Genomic DNA, 22,040 nt, shown 5'->3' with positions numbered 1-22,040 from the left:
TTTTATTAAACCAAAATCTTTACAATGTATGAAAGCATTATCCCACAGCAGTTCCCTTTTTTTTTTCTTTTCACAACAAGACCTTGAATCTAATCTCCTTTGTTTAGCTTTTTTTCCTGGCCTTTTTTCCTAACAATTTGTAATCAACACACTAAACAAGACAAAAACATTCATAATCAATTTTTGGGGAAATGTGGACATAGTTTTCTAGGCTACTTCCTGCTTATTGGGGCATTGGTAATCTTATGGGGACCCAAAAAAATTTAGGATTATGGTAAAGTCCTGATTGGAGTATTCTGTGAGGCTTGATCATCTTAGCCAGAAGCCTTGAAACTGTTCTGGATGCAGAACTCAGAAGAAACTGCAACAAGGATCTCTGTGAGTTTGAGGCAAGCCTGGTCAACAGAGCTAGTTCCAAAGCAGACAGGGCTACACAGAGAAACCCTGTCTTGAAAATGAGAGAGAATCACTGTCAGGTCTGTAGACAGGCTTAGTAGAAGATGGGTTACCTTATAGGCTCTTTTAGGATCCAGATTTCTTCAGGGGGAGCGATAGATTTGAGAAGTTTTGGAGCATCAAAGAATTTGGATTTGTACTTGGTTTTGCCTGTGGATAATAATGCTAGGGGAATAGTTAGGTGTACCTGGCTGAATGGAACTGCATAGACATACAAGGCACATTTCCAGGGCACAAAGCTGGACCGTCTTCATTGTAAGCTGCAACTGCAGTGGAGCCTGGCCCTGGTGCTGTACCCGCCTTTCTAGCTTACGCTTCATCTTTATCACTGTGTTCCCTCATTCTCTTTCCCTGGCCAGAGAGTAGTAGGCAGACCAGTGGGCTTCTGCCAGCATGTTATAGGCTTTTTCAGGATGAATTAGTGTGCCACTGATTTGCTTTATTATAGTTTTTGAGCTCATTTTTCCATAAGTCCTGTAGGTTTATATTTGTTTTATCCACTTATTTATTTACCCATTTGTTTATTGTTTGTGAGTGTGTTGGCTAGTTTTATGTCAACTTGACACAAGCTAGAGTTACTGGAGTTAGTTTGTTTATTTTATGAGTGCTCCATGTGCATGTATGACTTTATGCCAGAGGAGGGCATCAGATCTCAATATAGATGACTGTTGATTGACAGGGGGCCACTCTAGGTGGGAACACCCCTAAGTTGGTGGTTCCAGGTTCTAAAAGCAGGGAGCTTGAGAGATGACTCGGTGTCTAAGAACACTGGCTGCTCTTCCAGAGTTCCTGAGAGCTCAATTCCCGACAACCGCATTGTACCTCACAACCATCTATAGTGGGATCTGATGCCTTCCTCTGGCATAAAGTTGTGTATGCAGATAGAGCACTCAGAAACAAACTTTTAAAAGAGGGAGACAGCAGGAGCAAGCTAGTAAGTAGCACCCTTCCACAGCCTCTGCATCAGCTTCTGCCTCCAGGTTCCTGCCTGTTTGAGTTCCTGATTCCTTCAATGATGGAACAGAGATAAGGGAGTGTAAGCAAAATCAACTCTTTCCTCTCCAGTTTGGTTTTGGTTATGGTGTTTCATCACAGCAATAACAACCTTAACCAAGACATAGGTGTGTGCACGTGTGTCCCTGTCTCCTCAGCAGCACAGAGGAAACTCAAATTGAAGGACCATGGGATAAGAATCCGGAGTGTCACATGCAATGACTCATCTGTAGTCAAAAAAGATGGCTATAGGTCAATGTTAGTGTTTTACTTTGAAATTTTTAATATATGTTTAAAGGTTGAAAGAATTTTTAGGATGGCTTTATCTAATGTAACTCAGTTGGTAGAGTGCCTGTCTAGCATGGATGAAGCCTTGCATGTGCTCCTCAGCATTACCCAGGATTTATCCCCCTTTACAGGTAGAGGCAGGAGAACCAGAAGTTCAAGGTCACCCTTGGCTACTTGGTAAGTGAAAGGCCAGCCTAGGATACATGAGACTGTTTTTGTTTTGTTTTTGAGACGACAGGGTTTCTCTGTGTAGTTTTATGGAACCTGTCTTGGCACTCACCCTGTAGACCAGGCTGACCTCGAACTCACTGAGAGTTGACCAGTGTTGAAACACTGCTGTGGAGGGCATTGCATATTCAAACCACAACAGACTTGAGAAACCTTATATCACTCTTCCTTAGGTTAACAAGCTATTGGGAATACTTTATATATACATTTTCCAGGGTCATTTGGAAACAGGTAGCAAGTACACACCCCCACACAAATGAGCCTGCTTTTAATTATGTCACAATGCCATTAGCACACAAGATAACTAGGTCACTATCTTTATAAAATGTGTGTGTGTGAGATATGAGAGGGCTTACTTTTAGCTAGCTCTTACAACTTAACCCATTTCTACTCATCCATGTGCTGCCCCAGGCTTGTTTACCTCATGTACGTACTTATCATCCTGCTTACTCTGCATCTCATGGCCTCTCCCCCTTCCTCTCCCCAGCATTCTCTCTGCCCCCAAATCCTGTGTAGCCGTTGACCAATACCCTTTTTAGTAACAATGAGAGCAACACGTCTTCACATTGTACAGGATTATTCCACAGCAGGGACCATATGCCCCACAGCATGCATCGGAAAACAACTTGCAGGAATCAGTTCCTCAATCGTGTGCTTTCTGAGGATTGAACTATGGTTGTCAGGCTTGGAGGCAAGCACTTTTACCCACTGAGCCAACTAGTGAGCCCAACTTTATCCATTTTTAATCTAGAACAGTTGCCTACCCCTTGTTATATAACATCACTTCAAACTTGGCTACACCTGCTAATTTCCCCAAACTCCCAGAGCCTAGGAAGCAGCACCTCAGAGCGAATTCACTGTAGCACCTGGTACTCTCGTGTAGCCGGCCCTGAAAGGCAAAGGCAGAGCTCTCCCTAACCTGTACTTCATAGTAATGTCACACTGGTGGCTTACAGTGAATTCAGAACTGGCCAACATCAGCGGTCATCTCTAAGCACTTGGTGTACTGGTACTGTGCTTCGTGTTTTAATCTAAGCCTGGTTGGCCGCTAGTCCTGTTTTACAGATGAAGAACCACCATCAGAAGTTGTGTAATTGTCTTGTTCAGGAAGTGATGATGAAGGCAGGTCACTAACCTAACTTGACTCATTCCGAGGCATCTGTTGTAGCTGTTGTTTTTAACATCTACAGTGTTCCAACCAGGACCCCAGGACAGTGGCTTGAGTTTGCCCATGAGGCCACCTGCGCACTGTTTCCGTATTTGAAGCATTGGTGTCACTTTTCTCGCTAAAACCTCTGCACACACATCATACCTTTAAGGGATGGGTGGAGGGCACAGTCTTAAAATACCATATTGGAGCCCAGCATGGTGACTTGCCTTTAATCCCAATATTCACCCTGGAGGCAAAGGCAAGTGGAATTCTGAGAGTTTGAAGTCAGCCTTGTCTACATAATGAGTTCTAGGCTGGCCAGACTATCCAATGATTAAAACACAACTTGAAATTTGTTTATTTCAGCTTTGGAACTCACTGTGCAGATCAGGCTAACCTTGAACATTTAACAATCCTCCTGCGCTTGCTTCCTGGTCTGCTTCCTGGTTGTATAGGTATGCACCAGTGTGCCCAGTAACATTTTCTAAAAATCTTCGATTTCAAAGTAACTAAATTAGTTCCTGTCTTTAGCACGGTAGGGTCCAGATAGTGAAAATAGAAAAATCCAAGATGTATTATTTCCAATAAAAGTCTTAAGAATTAACGTGGATAAAAGTGGTGGTCTTGATACAAGACATTCCATTCCCATAAACCTGAGGAGCTGCTTAGTGTGTCATGCAAACAGAACTTCCGGCTGTGTGCTGTCAAAGATGTTTTCCTCGAAGAATGCTTAGTTATGGCCACAGATGAACGTAGGAGGTAAATCAAGATCTGACTACATCTACATCGCTTAACCACACCTAAAATTGCAGTGCAAGAGCTTAAAAAACAGTATTTTTGAGCATTTAGGCAGTTAATGCATTCTTCATGTCTGAAGGCTGTGCTGTGCAGGTTAGGATTATGGCTTCATGTCAAGGAACAGAAAGAAGCATGACTGAAATGAATCTACCATTTGATCTCAGCCAGTCCACCAGCACAGTGGCTTCGTGGTTCCCCAGTCCCAGGCTCCTGCCCTCCCTTGGGGTAGAATCAGTTACTGCATGTCAGGGGTGGGACCCAGCATCCTGTGTTATGTTCCCAGCATTCTTAATGGACAACATCTGGAAACACTAGTGGGATGTCTAAAGGGCGGGCTCTGGAGTCAGAGCCAAGAGCTGCATGAATTTGAACCAATCAGACCTCCGCTCTCCACATCAAAGTGAAAGTGCCTGCTTGTGTTCCGCGAAGATGAAATGATACCGTACAGTCTGGGAACAGCCTTGGAGGTGGAAGCACTAACTTTTGCATGGTTGACCTCTCTTCCAGAAGAATCACCAAGAACCTGCCTTGGCTAAAGCCTTAACTGGTAACAGAGCTGCTAAACACATCTTGTGTGTTACATACATGTGGAAAGCTTGGGGAGGGGATCGTCTGACTACTAGGGTTTTGGTGTTTTTGTTTATTTTTTTAGAGCTAACCTGTTTAGGGTGATCATTGTCAGGGAGTTCATGAGGCCTTTACAGTATAGAGTGGGATGAGGCCTGGAGAGATGGCACAGCAGATAAGAGCATGGCATCAGATGACTTCCAGCCTTATGTAACTACAGTTCCAGATGACCCAACACCGCTGGCCTCTGAGGGTGCACATACATAGACATGGTTTAAAATAAATAAAGAACGCAGGATGCTTAATTTTATGTGTCAAGAATTCAAACTGTAGCTTCATGTTCGTTTCTCCTTCGCAATTGACTGCATTTGTGTGTGTAAGTTTGATAACTTTCAGCTTTTTAGTTTTTTGGGTTTTTTTTTTTTTGTTGTTGTTGTTTGGTTTTGTTTTTTTTGAGAAAAGGTCTCTCTGTAACTTTGAAGCCTGTTCTGGAACTCACTTTGTAGGAGACCAGGTTGGCCTTGAACTCACTAGAGATTTGCCTGCCTACTGAGTGCTGGGATTAAAGATGTGCCACTACCGTCACCCACCTGTGTGGGTTTTTTTGTTTTGTTTTTAATTAAAAATTTTCTCAGTTCACCCTCCCTCCCCTCCTACTCCCCCCACTTTTCTCCCCACTCTACCTGCCCCCCATCCACTCCTCAGAGAAGGTAAGGGGAGTCAACAAATTCTGTCCTGTCACTTAAGGCAGGACCAAGCCGCCCCCCGCCCCGTCTAGGCTGAAAGAGGTATTTCTCCATAGGGGATGGGCTTCACAAAGCCAACTCATGCACTAGGGATAAATTCTGGCCCCACAAACTGCCCACCCAAGCCACACAATTGTCACCCACATTCAAAGAACTAGTTTGGTGCTATGCAGGTTCCCCAGCTGTCAGTCTGGAGTCAGTGAGCTCCCGCTAGCTCAGGTCAGCTGTTTCTGTGGGTATCCCCATCATGGGCTTGACTCTTTGCTTATACTGTGGTTCCTCCCTCTCTTCGACTGGACTCCAGGAGCTCAGCCCAGTGTTTAACTGTGAATTTGCATCTGCTTCCATGAGTTGCTGGATGACAATTAAGGTAGCCATCAATCTGATTACAGGGGAAGGCCAGCTCAGGAACCCTCTCCAATATTGCTTAGGGTCTTAGCTGGGGTCATCCTTGTGGATTCTTGGGAATTTCCCCAGTGCCAGGTTTCTCACTAACCCCATAATGGCTCCCTCTATCAAGATCTCTCCTTCCTTGTTCTCCCTCTCCTTCCTTCTCCCAACTGGACCCTTTCCCTCATGTTCTCCCCCCTCCCCTCCTGAGTAAATTGGGAGCTGGGGGGGGCTGAAGGGGACGGGGTGCGGGGAGAACAGAAGTTTTTTGTTTCTTGAGGCAGGGTTTCTCCATGTAGAGGGTTTCTCTGTGTCATTCTGGCTGTCTTGGAATTCACTCTGTTGACCAGACTGGCCTCAAATTCAGAGATCTGCCTGCCTTTGCCTCCACAGTGCAGGGATTAAAGATGTACACCACCACTGTCTGGCTAACTTTCAACTTTTTATAGTAGATTTGTGTATATACTTTTGTTTCTTAAGACACAGTCTTCATTTTCACTGTTTAGCCCCAGCTGGCCTGGAACTTGCTATGTAGACCAGGCTGGCCAGACTCACAAAGCTCTGCCTGCCTCTTTCTCCAAATGCTGGGACTAATGGTATGTGCCTCCATATTCAGCTCTTAGTGCTTATCTTACTATAGTAAATGATATTTTTATCTGCATAACTTTGTTATTTAAGTCTTTGTTCCTTCATCTGCGTGTGTGAGTGTAGGTGCCCATTAAGGCCAGGAGAGGGCATCAGATCCCTTGGAGCTGAGTGACAAGTGTTTGTGGACAGCCTGACTGGGGTGTTAGGGTCTGAACTCTGATCTTTATGATTAAGTGGCAAGTGCTTTTAACTACTGCCCAATCTCTCCAGCTCCCATGATTTTTCCTCAATAATTTCAATGTTTCTAGTCTACACGTTTTATCTGTAATTTTTTTTGTAATTGTCAAAAATCTCAGCAATGACAAATCCGCATAGAAGTGGCCCTGTAGAGTTCAAACCCAGGCGGTTCAGCTGTTCTTACAGTGCGCTGAGCCAGTGCTGGCCCATCCCGTCCATCTTGTTTTCCCCTGTTTCCATTTCTGCATACACTGTAGCATGTCGGTGCACTTTCTAAACTGTAGTGTTCAGGGTTGGACCTCATCTCCCACAAGGAAAGGGCCCTGCTGGCTACTGCTGTTGGTCCCCCCCCCCCCCCCCATGACGCCTGCCTCATTGCCTCTTTCCCATCTGGGTTGAGAGCAAGGGGTACACTTGGCCTGAGGACAATCTCCTGAGTGCTCAACATTTTTTTCCATAGCCTGAAAATCAAAATTTAGTCAAAATACTCCACAATTTCTAACTTCTAACTTCTGTAGACTCTAAATTCTGAACATTTATGAACCCATTCAGAAATAAGTACTAGGGAAGTGGGAGACAACCAGCAGGCCTTGTAAAAAATTATAGCCACCTAGGATATATTTTATTTTAGAAGGTATTTTATTTATTATTAATGTATTGTTAGGGGACATACGTGGTCACAACATGCGTGTGAAGGCCAGAGGACAACTACCAGGAGTTGGTACTCTCCTTCCATCCTGGGATCTGAGAACTGAACTCAGGTCCTTGGGCTTGAGTCACAAGAGATGACTCCACTGGAGTTAAACTTGGTGAACTAATGAGTTTAATTGGGGTTAGAGTGGGTGAGTGACTTACTGATAGTTATACCCCTGAAAGAGATGGATCACAGCAACTGTTAAACACTTCTATGTCCTTGGGGAAGGACAGGACCTTGTGCAAATCTAGGAGCCCTCTGGGACTCCTAGGCATGTTAATAGTTTCAGCCTGGTGAGTGTCACTTGAGGGTGATCACAGCTATTCTGACTTCAATCTATGTGTCTTAATCACCGTCCTTTCTATTGCTGTGAAGAGACACTATGACCATGCAATTCTTGAAAGCATTTAGATGGGGGCTTGCCTACAGCTTCAGAGGTCTGTTCATTATCATCAAAGTAGCAGGCATGGTGCTGGAGCAGTAGCTGAGAGCTACATCCTGATCGAGAGAGAGAGAGAGAGAGAGAGAGAGAGAGAGAGAGAGAGAGAGAGAGAGAGAGAGAGAGAGAGAGCGCGCACTAGCATGGGCTCTTAAAATCTCAAAGCCCCAAAGACACACTTCCTCCAACAAGGCCACACCTCCTTATCCTTCTAATCCTATCAAAGAGTTTCATTCCCTAGTGACTAAGCATTCAAGTATATGAGCCTAGGGAGGTCTTTTTTTGTTTTGTTTTTATTATTTGTTTGTTTGTTTTTGAAACAGGGTTTCTGTGTGTAGCCTTTGCTGTCCTGGAAGTCATTTTGTAGATCAGGCTGGCCTCACACTCACAGAGATCCTGCGTCTGCCTCCCAAGTGCTGGGATTAAAGGTGTGCGCCACCACTGCCCTGCCAGGGGCCATTTTTATTTAACTATTACACTGTCAATGGCAGTGTTCCATGAATTGTTAAGTCCCATCCTCTCTTGGAGTATCCCCTCAGTGGTTGTCAAGGAAGGCGAGACAGAAGGTAATACTGGAGTCCCACCTCTTATTGGCAAATTCATCCAAATACTGAAACGTCAGTTGGAAACATACATGCGTGTACACAGGAATACATACAAACACACACACGCAAGAAAATGGTGTCTGGGGGGGGCAGGAAAAGAGAGGACTGTCAGAGGCTAAGTTCAGGTGATTATCTGAGTAGCAGCTGAGCCAAGAGAATGAAAAAGGAGATGAAAAACTTGTAGAAAATTCGCCAGGTCTCAAATGATGGTGCCTGGCAACAGCCACATCGGACAGCTATGACAAGAAAACTCAGTATGGGACTTGAGGGAATCAGCCGATTTTCATATTGTCTCCTAATTTTTATTTTAGGAGCAGAGACCTCTGTTGCCCAGGCTGGCCTTGAACTCCTGGACTCTGGTGGTCCTCCTTCCTCACCTTCAGAACATGTTAGGCAAGCTCTCTGCTTGGGTCACCTCCCCAGGTCAACAGAGGACTGGTTTATTGTTGTTGTTTTTGCCCCCTGTGAGGACAGTGATTGAGCCCAGAGCCTTGTGCATGCTAGGCAGCCAGTCTGCATTTTCTAGAATTCAGTATGAATGGAGACATATATATACACACACACACGCACATATGGAGACATATATATGACATATATATATTTTAAAGATGTATTTTGTTTTTTCTTATGTGTCTGTGTTGGTGTCTGTGTTCCTGAGTATAGCTGCCTGAAGAGGTGTCTGATTCCCTGGGACTGAATTTACAGATGGTTGTGAGCCTCCGTGTGGGTGCTGAGAACCAAACTCTGGTCAGAAGAGCAGCTTCTGCTCTTACCTGTTGAGACATCTCTCTAACCCCCATATATACTTTACTATTTTTAATATTTTTTGAGACAGGGTCTCTATAGACCAGGTTGTCCTTGAACGCTGCCTGACACTGTCTTCCAAACACTGGGATTAAAGGCCTGCACCACCATGCCCTGCCATATATATTATATTTAATGTGTATGGGTTTTTTTTCTTGCATGTATGTCTATATACCACATGCATGCCTAGTGGAATGCAAAGCCATAGAGTCCCCTGGAACTGGAGTTGTGAGTCTCCACGTGGGTGCTGGGGATCGAACCTGGGGCTTTTTGCATGCTAGGCAAACACTCTACCAACTGAGCTACACCCTTAGCTCCAATTGGGATTATTTCTAAGGTAAATACCCTTGAATGAAATGGCAAGCTAGTGTGGTGGAGCTGCTCTAAAATACTTTAAAGGTACTGCCAAACTGTTTTCCAAAGTGTGGCACCCTTGTGTGTCCCCCTGCAGAGCTTGAGAGCCCCAAGACTCTTGTCTGAGCCCACCACTATTCCTCTTCCTGTGGCTTTAATCTGCATCTTTGATAATCTGCTTACGTTTTCAGAGGTGAGTTCATGGCCACCATGGCAGGGAGCATGGTGGCAGGCAGGCAGGCAGGCATGTGCTGGTGCAGCGATACCTTTTTAAAAGTAGGAGGCACAGCAAGATCTAACTGGAAAGGCCTGGACTTTTGAAACCTTCGTAAGGTTCGTCCACTTTGCCCTGTATATTAGTATGTCATTCCTTTTTAGAGCCAGGTAACATTCTATTATAAGGATATGCCTCATTTTATCTATTCATTCCTGAGTAGCTGGGCATTTGGGCTATTTCTGCTTTTTTGGGGGAGGGGAGCTGCTATGAATTACACCATTCTGCACATTCATGTACAAGCGTGGGGACCCCGTGGTTCCAGTTCTCTTATTTGTAACTAGGTGTGGAATTGCTGGGTCATGTGGTTATTCTGTGTTTGACTTTTGGATGAGCCACCAAATTTTTTTCCAAAGCAAGTGTACCATTTTACGCTCGTACCAGAATCACCCTCCTGCTAGCCCCACATCCTTGCTTGTTTTGTATGAAGTGGTATTTCACTGCGGTTCCGCACCTCAACCGTGGTTCTGTGTGAGTCGCACTTTCCTGACGCCTGATGACATCAGACGTCTTCTTGTGTGTTTGTCTGCTGTCGTTTCTCTACGGGGCTGCCCAGCCACAACCTTTGCTCGTCTTGAGGCTGTCACTTTGTTGTTAAGTTGTATGTTGATGTATTTTGAGTTCATGTCCTTTGCACATATGCGTGTTGGTAATATGCTTTTGTGACCTTTTAGTTTTTATGGTCTTTTGCAAAGATCAGATTTCAAGATTTCAATTCTGAGGAAATTCAGTTTATCAATATTTATTTATTTATTTATTTATTTATTTATTTATTTATTTATTTTTATTTATTTACTTTTGAGACAGGGTTTCCCTATGTAGCCTTGGTTGTCCTGGAATTCACTCTGTAGACCAGGCTGACCTCAAACTCCTGAGTGCTGGGAGCACACGTGGCTCAATTTTTGCTTTTATGTTGTGTTTTGTGTCCTAACAAACCTTTGTCTAGGTGCCGGAGAGGCGGGTCAGGTGTTAAGAGTGTTTGTTGCTCTATTCCAGAGGACCTGAGTTAGGTTCTCAGCGCTTACTTAAGGTAGCTCATAACCTCCTGTTAACTACAGGGCCAGGAGACCCGATGCCATTTTCTGGTCTCACTTGGGCACATGTAGAGTGTGTGTGTGTAATTTATTTTACAAATAACAGTGAATCTTAGCCAGGTGGTGATGCACACCTTTATTCCCAGTACTTGGGAGACAGAGGCCTGGTCTATAAAGTGAGTTCCAGGATAGCTAGGGCTACATAAAGATCCTATCTCACTGCCCCCCCCCCCACCACCAAAGTAAATCTTTTAAAAACAGAAATCTAGCAAAGTGTGGTGGCATGTTTTTAATCCCGGCACTTGGGAGACAGAGGCAGGAAGGATATTTGTGAGTTCAAGGCCAGCCTGATCTACAGTGTAAGTTCCAGGATAGCCACGGCTACACAAAGTAAACTAAAAAACGAAGGCTTTACTTAATTCAGAGCTTCAGGTGTCTTCTCCTTACCCCAGGGGAGCATGATGACCATGGCAATGCTGTGGTCAAGGTCAAGACTCCCTGAGGAGAGCTGCTTAGACACAAGGACCTGTGTCTTATGATACAGTATGAGCGTGGGCCATAGCCTTGTGTACTCTGCCAAGATCAGGGGAGAATGAGGGCGGACAGAGACTGCTAAAGCAACAGCAGCCAGAATCAGGCCTTTCGGCTTGTTCTGCATGTGCTGGCTCTGAGTGGGAAGCTAGGATGAGCAAGTTAGATGTGTCCATGCCCTGGGAGCTGGAGACAAGATCAGTTCCTGATGGTGAGTGGCAGCCACTCCTCAGTGAGGTTTAAAGTATGGGAGCTGCAGACAGATGGACCAGGATGTAGAGAGTGATCATGTCTACTGAGGGCCACATGGAGCTCTTCAGTTGAGACAAACTGGTATCCTATGGATGTGCTGCCGGGAGACCATAGGAAACCCCATCAGCATGACTGCCTGCATTCAGTGCTCACGGGTGAGCTAGAATTAGTCACGGGTTTCTGTCAGGAAAGCTCGGCAGGCCAGAACACTGCTCACCCAGCAAGGACGAGGTCTGAGACTGTCAACCATCAGCCGTGCTCAACACAAGCCTGAGCTCAGTCAGGGCAGCTTCTTCTGCCCTGCTGTGCCTGAAAGGAGAGAAGCTGAGGAGGAGAGAGATGCAGGCCAGGAGAGGGCCTGGTGAAATCAGCCAATGGGGATAGAGAAGAGAAGGGTAGAGCTTCCTGATGCCTGAGGACCACGATGGGCACTGCCAAGGCTCCTGCCACGCCTCCCGGGACAACGTCAGGCCTCTGTTCCCAGTCACCCCTTCCTGCCTCTTTGAACTGAGTCAAAGGGCTCATGTGTGAGGGAAGTGGCTCCATGGGGTGACGTGGGGGTGGGGGATTGGGTGGATTTCTACGGATGTTGTATGGTAGAAGCAGGCAGAGGTAGATTTGGAGGCTCCTGTCCTGGGACCTCAAAGACCTCTCTGGTCCATCCTGTGGGTTCTCTTATTTGGACTCACACCAGAGGTCACCCCTACAGGCTTCTGTAGACCAAGAGGGTTTCAGCCTGCTTAAGGACCCTGAATGAAGCTATACTGCATCTTGGTGGCTGTTAGCTTCCAGCCAGGACCTCCATCCTTAACCTGACCTTTGTCCTTCTCACTTCTCCTCAGCCTATGAGGACACTAGCCCACACGGCCACACTAGACATCTTTGAAACTGTCTTCTTAGGAGTAAATTCCTCAAGCCACCAGGAAGCATAAAAACAAGAGATCTGTGGCCTGCCTTCACCTCAGAAAAGCCACGTGAAAACCCAGGAGGCCAGGTGGGGCCCTAAGGCGTGGGGCCCAGTTTTGTCGGAGGGTCGGAAACAGGATGTGAGCAGAGAGGGGGCTGTGAGAACCAAGGTGGCTTTTAGCAGATGCAGCCACTTGGCACGGTGTGTTCTTAGCTGTGGAAAAAGACCCTGGGCTGTGTGGGTGTCATCACATCCTGCTGCTCATCAGTCTCCCCCAGCCTGGCTCTCTTCCGGGGCACAGTCTGACCCCCGAGCTGGGGGTGGCTGGTGAGAGGAGGACAGGATGTGATGTGACCTTTCGGAGAGATGGGATTAAATGTTAACTAGTGCTCCCGCGACTCCATGGGGAAGCTTGGTATTCAAGGGTGAACCCGAACAGAAAGGAGAAACAAGGCAGGCAGAGTGGGCTGCCCACCCTTCCAATGGATGAAAAAAAAAAAAAAACAGTGATATCCAGGCCCCAGATGGGGTAGGAAAGCAGAACTGCCAAGGCCCACTCCCTGATGTCAGGAAGTCCTGGTGGGTGGACATAGAACAAGGCCAACGACAGGCAGAACCTGGGTTCTCGTTGGCTCAGGGACAGGGCCTTGATTCAACCTGGACATCTGCAGAGAGGAGTCTCAGAGGATGGGCAGGTGTGTGTGCGTGCGTGTGCACGCATGTGTGTGTGTTTGTATGTATGTGTAAGGTGAGGGGGCAGTGTGTGGGTCTGGGTCACAGGGGATTTCTGTCAGCAAGAGCCCACCCCTTTGACCTCCTACTCAGGGATTTTTTTTTTTTGTGGCACAACCTCCTAACTGACCTCTCCTCTCAGCTGTAGGGGTTGGCGTGGCTCCCCAAGTCATCATCAGCCATCTGATGGACCAAGGTTTCCCACTTGGCCTGTCACCAGACTCTCCCTCTGGAACAGTTTCAAACTCAACATAGAATCTAGCACTTTCTTATTTATTTATTCTTGAAACTGCATTGTACACTGTGACCTTGATTTGAAGCATCCTTTTTTCACTTTGGCTTGGAATTTGTTTTCTATCAGTGGTCTGACTGAGTAGCCTGTGAGCCTAGCAGCTACTGTCTTGGGGAGTTCAGCTGTGCCCTCTCACAAAATGGTTATCCCAGCAAACTGCTTCCAGCCTACTGTGGAGGGTTAGGGAGGGTCATGCAACCTCCACTGGAGTATCCGGGAAGCCCCTACTACCTGTTATATATGCAATTCTGCCTTAATTTGTGGACTTCTGGAGGAACTAGAGTATATGGGGTGCTTCATCTATGCAGTTAAGGGGAAGGCTTTCCAGGTGGGGCCTGTTTGGGGTGTGTGTGTCACACACTTTTGTAAGCAACCCCTCAAGGTCTCTAAGGAAGCCTGCTAAACTCGTTGGTTCCCTGGGGTGAACTTTGGTGGGATGGTGCCTCAGTTTGTTGTTGAGGGGTGGACACTGTGCACGTCTCCCCAGGGAAGGGCTTTTAGCATCAAGTAGGTGTACGTTCAACGTTATCTTTATTCTTATCATTGTTGTGCGTGTGTGTACAGGGCTCCACAGATCAGCTCTCGCCCACTCGTGGTTGACAGATGACAACTTTGTGGAGCCCGTGCTGTCCTCCTACCATGTGGGTTCCCGAGGCAGATCTCAGGTCCTCAGGCATCATCTTCCCAAGCAGAGCCTTACAAGAACTGAAAGTTGTTTTTCATTTCCACCAACACGACTGTGCTAAGTTGGAAGTCTTCATACGAGTTCTAGCCTTTCTGGTGTTGGTGTCCGGAAGACGAACTGTAGGACAGGTCTCACCAAATTCCTCTCTGGATAAAAACACTTCAGTGGTACACTCCTAGCGGGGGGCCTTGCTTTCCTATTTAGCTGCCCAGCCCGATGCCCATGTGCTGGCCATCCTCATGGGTGACAGACGCATCTCATTCAGCGAGATAGACTGGCATTCCTGCACCTTTTGGCCCGTGGCTCCTGCACTCCTAGGATTCATTCTGTTAATCTTCTTCCCTTCTCAGAGGGAGAGCTTGCATCTTTACTTTGTTGCTTTATACCTGCTTTCTTCCTCGCAGTTCATAGAGCTCCCAGAGTTTGGAGCTAGCCTGAGCCTTCAGCACCTCAGGAGGTCGGCGGGTCTTTGAAGGCTATACCCGGCTCTCTGCTTCCACCACACTTCCCTGTCTCATGATGGCCTCAAAGGCCATGTACCAGGCATTGCCCAAAGTTCTGGAAACTTTAGCATGAACAATGATTAAAACCCTGCTTTTCCATGCTGGGTAGTGGTGGTACCCACCTTTAATCCCAGCACCCAAGAGGCAGAGGCAGGTGGATTTCTGTGAGTTCAAGGTCAGCCTGGTCTACAGAGAGAGTTTCAGGACAGCTAAAGCTGCACAAAGAAACTGTCTGTCTTGAAAACCAAACCAACCAAACAAACAACCAAATAAACAAACAAAAGCATGTTCTCCCATTAATTGTTGAATGAACAAGTGGAGGGAAGGATGAATAAGAACTTGACTTATTTATGGTTCTTTGCCTGCATGTATATGCACTTTGTTCCCACAGAGGCCAGAAGAGGGTGTCAGGTCCCCTGGAACTGGAGTAAGAGGTGGTTGTGAGCTGCCATGTGGGTGTTGAGAATTGAAATCAGATCCTCAGGAAGAGCAGCCAGGGCGCTAAACTGCAGAGCCATGTCTCCAGCCTGAATTAGAACCTTTAATCTGTTTTATCCCACAACTATTTTCCCCTGTCTTAGACTTGCTGTGTAGACCACACTAGCCACAGAGATCCATCTGCCTTTGCCTCCCAAACACTGGAAATAAAAGGCATGTGCTACCACACCTGGCTATATATTTTGTTCTTATTCCAAGTTATTATTATTTTATTTCAAATCATTTAATCTGTGTGGATTGTGGTAGTTTGAATGAGACTGGCCTCCATGGGCTCATACATTTGAACTCTTGGTCCCCAGTTAGTGGAAAGTGGAACGGTTTGGGAAGGATTAGGAGGTGTAACGTTGTTGGAGGAGGCTTCAAAAGCCGACACCAGGCCCCGGCTCTCTATCTTCCTGCTGCCTTTGGATCAGGATGCAGAACTCTCGGCTACTGCTCCAGAAGCATGTAGCCTATGCTGCCATGCCCCCCACTGTGATGATAACGGCCAAAGCCTCTGAAACCATAAGCAAGCCCCAGCTAAGTGCTTTATCTTTAAAGACTTAGACACTGGAGTGAAACAGTTTCCTTTATCCTCAGCTCTGTTTACCCCGTGGTCACATGGCTGAGCCCTCCGTGTTCAGCTCTCACATATTCCTTTGGGGCTCAACCTTAGTCCGAGAGATAACATTTTTTTTGATCATCATTCCTCAATGATTTTTTTCCCGTTTATTTATTTATTAAAGATTTCTGTCTCTTCCCCGTCCTCAATGATTTTTTTTTTTCTGGGTGTAGAAAAGCCAAGATTCGTGTGTGATCTTAATTTCACTTACATTGTTGACTTCTCTCATGAGTTCTGATATTTGCTAGACAGTTCTCTTGGACTTTCCTAAGAGGCAGGTCTATTTTCTCATCTCCTCACCATCCCTTCCTCCTCCCGCGAAGGGCCAATATGGCCAGAGCAGGGAACCACAGCTTGTCCATATTGTTTCTCCTTCATGGAGAGCTTCCCTCAGCCGTGTGGTGGGCTTGCGCACATTTATGTTTTGATATTCCACTTCTAAGATGGCTGGTGTTCCGAGAATCTTCCTTTCCCAGGAGCTCACTGAGCATTGAGCATTGTCAGTCTTGTGGCGAGTTGGCTGGGCAGACAGCTGTGTGCATAGGCTGTGTGCACAGGCTGGCACGGCCCTCCTTACAGTCAGGTGCCGCCCGGGGATAATGGTCTGGACACTGGGATATCAGCGGAAGTGACCGCATTCCTTCCTGAAGGTTCCCACAGAAAGGTCCTCCTCTGCCCCTTTCTCTTTTGTTGGCGAAACGTCAGTGTGATGACAGGAGCTGCAGCAGGCACTGGAGACTGTGAGGCAAACTTGGAATTGGGTGCCAGATGCCGCAGAGGTAAGGATGGAAGGAGCCAATTCCTGGGAGCTTTGAGGGGAGTCCCCATGCCAACCTTGAACTCCTACCTAATGCTTGATACTGTCCCTCAGTAACTGTCAAAAAATAGAATCTCTCTAGGTTGGTTTGAGTGTCCCACCCCTTCTCCCAGAGCAAGCCAGCACTTTAACTCCTCAGGGTCATGGTGTTGGGAGTAGGAGTCTCTGGGAAGTATGTGGGTCATGGAAACCCTCACAGGTAGACTGATGCTTTCCTTGTGGGAATGGATATTTGGGAGCGCAGTTCCTTTCTCACACACCCATTTACCCTTCTTGTTACCATGACTTGAGGACCAAAGTCCTTGTGGCTTTCCAGCCTCCAGAAGCATAGGCCAGCATTACCCTTTGTCCTTTCTAAGTTACCCAGTCTCCGGCATTCTGTCGTAACCATAGAAGGTGGACAGGTGTCAAGCAGAGGAATGACAAGAAATATAATTTAGAAAGTTAATTCTGGGTGCTGGGGAAGGATGGATGAAGCAGGAACCAGGCTGGAGGTCGTGTCTGTCGGCTCCTGCACCAAGACAACCAGCGACACATCTGCGGCTGAACAAACCAGGCTTGTCTACAGGGTGAGAGGACACATAATGCAGGAAAACCATGGGGTCTCAGTAAGGGCGTGGGAAAGAACCTGCTGCAGGATTTGGGCTGTCATTATTGTAGTGATATTTCATTTGTATTTTAATAAATAAAGCTTGCCTAAAGATCAGAGAGTAAAACAGCTGCCCTGGTTAGCCTTACAGACCAGGCAGTGGTGACACACACCTTTAATCCCAGTAGCTACACTAGTTTGTAATAGAAACTGGGCAATAGTGGTGCATGCCTTTAATCCCAGAACTAGAGAGGAATATAAGACAGGAGGAGACAGCTCTCAGTCAGTCTCATCCTGAGGATTCTTGGGGACAGGATTGCCATTTCGGACAGTGGCTAGCTGTTTTGCTTTTTGAACTTCAGGCAAGCTTTATTTATTAAACTATAAGTGAAATATCACTACTTATTATGACTCTTTTTTTTTTCTGGTTTTCTCTGTAGCTTTGGAGCCTCTCCTGGAACCAGCTCTTGTAGACCAGGCTGACCTCGAACTCACAGAGATCTGCCTGCCTCTGTCTCCCGAATGCTGGGATTAAAGGCGTGCGCCACCACTGCCTGGCCTTGTTATGACTTTTTAAAGAAGGTATTATCATTGGCTCCCTGGTGAAGCACACACATTGACCTGTAGTCCAGTTCCCAGCACTCCCATCAGATGCTCGCAAGTGCCTGAAACTCCAGCTCCAGGGGACTCAAGCTCATGTTCTCCTTGGGCATTAGTGAGTGTGTACGCACGTGCGTGTGTGCACACACACACATTTGCAAATGTCTACTATCAGTGTGTGTGTTAACATGATGAGGTATGCTGTGGGGGTCAGAGGACAACTTCTTAGAGTTGGTTTCTTTTCTTCAGCATTTATATGGGTTCTGGGGAACAAACTCTGGGCCTTGGCCCTGTGTGGCAAGTGTTTTACCCACAGAGACATCTTGCTAGTTCCCTTGTGACTTGTTTGGGCAAAGTGTGATGAGTGGGCTCCAGCTCTGGGTGAAAATGTATCAAAATAGAGTGGGCATTTTGCACTGCCCCTCAGGGCATTCGTACACTAAAGGGCACAGGAAAGACAGGGCAGAAGGACATCAGAGCTGGGGCAAAGGCAGCTGTCCCAGGAAAGCCAGCCACAGCTACACATAAGTGCATGGGGTGGGGCTGGCACATTAGCCCAAATCTCTTTCATCTCTGCTTGCCTGAGCCTCCTGGCGGAACCCTTAGGAAGCAGAGAAGGGAACTTAGCTGGGTCTTGAGCATCCAGAGCAGGGAGAAAATGGGTCTGGGCAGAGGAAGTGTGAAACAACCAACTGGTACACATGGTGCATCCCCAAAGCTGAGGAGTTGCCTTGCCTGATCCTTAAACTTGTTCCAGAACCACAGTGTCCCCATCCTAGGCTGTGCTGCTCTTGGGGAGACTTCAGGGGGTTAAAAGGGAAGTTACTGCCAGGTGTGGTAACACGTGCCTTTAGCCCATCACTTGGGAGGCAGAGGCAGGAGGGTCTCTGAGTTCGAGGCCAGCCTGGTCTACATAACAAGTTCTAGGCCACCCAGGGCTACATAGATCCTGTTGAGAGAGAGAGAGACAAAGACAGAGACAGACAGACAGACAGACATGTACACATGCACGCACGCACACACACACACACACACAGAGAGAGAGAGAGAGAGAGAGAGAGAGAGAGAGAGAGAGAGAGAGAGAGAGANCACACACACACACACACAGAGAGAGAGAGAGAGAGAGAGAGAGAGAGAGAGAGAGAGAGAGAGAGAGAGATTGTTGTAGGCTCCAGAAAGGAGTGGGACCCAGGGTGTGGGAAGAATGGGACAAACCAGGCTGGCTGCCCTGCTGGGCCTGTCCAGGTAGATGGAGTCTGTCTCTTGTCATGTCCAGTCTTTTGATGGGGTAAGCCTTCCTTGAGTGTGTGTGAGGCAGCTGAGCTTGAAACAATTCTTTTAGGAATGGGGACTGGTAGCCTAGGGCAGGTTTCTTACTGCTCCCGGGCCTTTCTCAGCAGCACATCAGTGCCTCTACTTCCAGAAAACAAAGTCAGCAAAAAGAACCACAAAGAAGGCTCAGCTAGGCTGCCGGGGGCACTGCCTGAAGGTGGACAACCATGAAAGCCTCATTTCTCTTCTCTCTGACTGCCTTCTCTTGCCTCGGGATTCAGGAAGTAGGGCAGGGGCTGGGAGATTGAGGGACCAAGAAAAGAAAGGCCCTGTCCTCAACTGGAGCAGATACATGCGACATGGGCAAGATGACAAGCTTGGGATCTCCACGGAGATGGTTGCTGCCTTTGTCCCCAGGCCCACTGACTTTCTTGAATTCTGTATCTGCTGTCCCTTAATTATTTAAATCACTTCCCCATCGACAACCCTTCATGGTTTCCAAAATGCCTTCCCGGATGGTGAGGCTCACTGAATTTCCATAACCACGTGGTGAGGTGGCCCTGCTTTGGTCCCTTCCTCAGTGAGACTGAGGGGACATGACTCATCAGAGGGGTGGCCCAGCGTTGGCTGGGAAGGGGAAGGTGTCTGCTTGATGATTCGTGAGCAGTTTCTGTTTCCCTCATTTGACGGGATGTTGGAACCCTTCCCTGCTGGGATCTGTTACCCACACCGGACTCGGTATACAGAAGCTCCCCCTGCCCTGCAGGGTTGGGTGTGGCAAGCCATCCCCGGCCTTATTTCAGGACTTCCAGGCCTCTGGACACCACCTCCTGGGTGCCCCCAGAATCACCTCGATGCAGCCTTTCCTCCCGTGGCCCATTAACCAGTAAGCCCCTTCCTGTCCTTCCTTCCACTTCTCAGGACCCTAGGAGCCTGGATGGGGAGACAGACTTGCTAAGGCCAAGTCAGGGGCTCTTTGATAAGATTCCTTCCTTCCCACCAGAACCAAGGTTAGCCACTTTCCAGAGCACAGATGCTGATTGGCTCTAGGGAGTGGGAGGGACCAGCCAAGGCCTGCAGAGTGATGCGGGAGGAGGGACAGCCCCTTGCTTAGGTCTCACCAGGCCGTGACTCATTTGCTTCGCTGAGTCTCTGATTTCTCCCATGAAGGAGGCCTGAAAACAGTCCCCGCCATGAGGGTAAAGGTCACCGGGGAGAGGTGGGAGTGGATGGCGACAGCTGTGTGCACCCTTATCTCAGGGGATCAAGTCTCTGATGGCTTCACAGTGCTGGCCGCTAGGCACTCAAGAAGTAGTCACTGCTCCTTGCTATGGCAAGCTGGGGGGCTTCCTGGAGGAGGTGGTATGGTTGCTGGACTCCAGCAGGAACTTGGGGCATCCTAGTCTATGTGGGCTCTTCAGTGAAAAGGATCTCTGTGAGCAAAAGGGGTGTGGGGGTCCAGGGAGCTTCATGTGGCTCTGCCACAGAACACGAACCCGAAGAGATGACCACCTTGACTGTCCAGCTGAGGGCTTCAAGATCCCCTCAGAGGCACCAGTGGGTCTCCACTGGGCCAGATGTCCTTCTTAGAAAAATGGTTTTGATGGCAGCGTGGAAGAAGGGTGGTACGGGGAGCCAGGCTGAGAGTGGTGGCATTTATCTGAACCCCCAGAATTCGGGAGGCTGAGGCAGGATGATGAGACCAGTCTGGGCCATATTGTGAAATGCTGTTCAAACAAATCTGGTTAGGAGAAGCCAGGGCCTGGTTAATTCCGAAACAGCCTGGTTGGTTTAAAAAGCTCTCTGTCACAACCTCACACTGGCCTCAGAACACTTTGTTCTATTACTTGATGCACCCACCCAGCCTGTGTGGGTGGCCAGTCTCTGATGGTTTCACACCATGGTGTCAAGCATTCTGCTGCTTTCAGGCTAAACAGTGGCTGGGGCCAGAGCTCGGTTGGTAGAATGCTCTGCCTGTAGCTTACCCAAAGCCCCGTGGTCAGTCCCCAGCACTGTAAAACCAGGCACACCTGTAGTTCCAGGTGAAGGCAGGAGGAGCAGAAGTCTGTGATCATCTGAGCTAGAGACCAGCTGGGACGTATATATCGAAAAACCTTGGGTTCTGCATTAAAAAAGATTACCAACCAAACATAAAAAAAACCCCACAAAAACAAACAAACAAACACCTTTGCTTTTTGCTTTCCCTCTTTGTGCCCTCATTCCAAACAAGTTCTGAAGACTCAGCAAGATGAACTAGACAGATGGCTCAGCAGGTAAAGCTCTGCCCTCACAAGTCAAGAAGATGCAGAGAGAGACAAAGTTCCACAAAGTTGTACACTGAGCTCCACACACATGCTGTGGCATGACATGTCCTGCTATCTCACACACACACACACACACACACACACACACACACACACACACACTTTTTTTTTTTTTAAAGAGTAAGACAGGTGTATGGGGAGAGAGTCCCAGCTCCCAGAAGGTAGGATCTGGCCATGTGTGAAGTCATATGCCCCAGGTCCTGGACAGACATCTATCTCTATTCTGCTCCCACAAGATGGGGTGTTGGCAGGGCTGATTGCACCCCCAGAAGCTGCTGGAGGCAGAAGGAAGAGCTAGCAAGCCTGCATCCATCTTTGGGAGCCTTTCCCAGAGGGCTTGGCAGGACTGCCACCCTGGCACAGCTACTGGGAGGGCAGGACAGGTGGTAAAGAAAAGGGAAGAAAGAGCTGTTGCTCACCTCTGGTGGCCCACATTCTGGAGACCTCTTGGTCTGTCATGGGACTGGTGATTACTGTCTCTCAGAGAGGTGGGAAGCTGAACACTGGCTTGTGATAGTCTCAGAGTACTTGGGAATGTGAAAATGTGACCGAGCGGCTCAGATTTACAGCTGACGGAGGCAGTATGGGCACTGGGGCCGCTGGAGTGGAGCCAAGAACCCCGCAGCTTGGGCCATTGCAACCAGGCTTGGTTTCTTGTCAGGTGTCGTCTGGTTCCAGGCTCTAGGGAGTGTGGTGGTGGGGGTGTATGTATTGTATGGGGAATCTTCAGGTTGGCCTGATTAGGCTAGGACCAAAGCCTGAAGCATTGTGCTCTGGCAGGGTACAAAGGGT

Source organism: Alexandromys fortis, unplaced genomic scaffold (genome assembly GCF_014885135.2).
Source record: "Alexandromys fortis isolate MF-2015 unplaced genomic scaffold, M_Fortis_MF-2015_v1.1 scaffold_6, whole genome shotgun sequence".
Classification (NCBI taxonomy): domain Eukaryota; kingdom Metazoa; phylum Chordata; class Mammalia; order Rodentia; family Cricetidae; genus Alexandromys; species Alexandromys fortis.
This window is presented reverse-complemented; position numbering follows the sequence as displayed.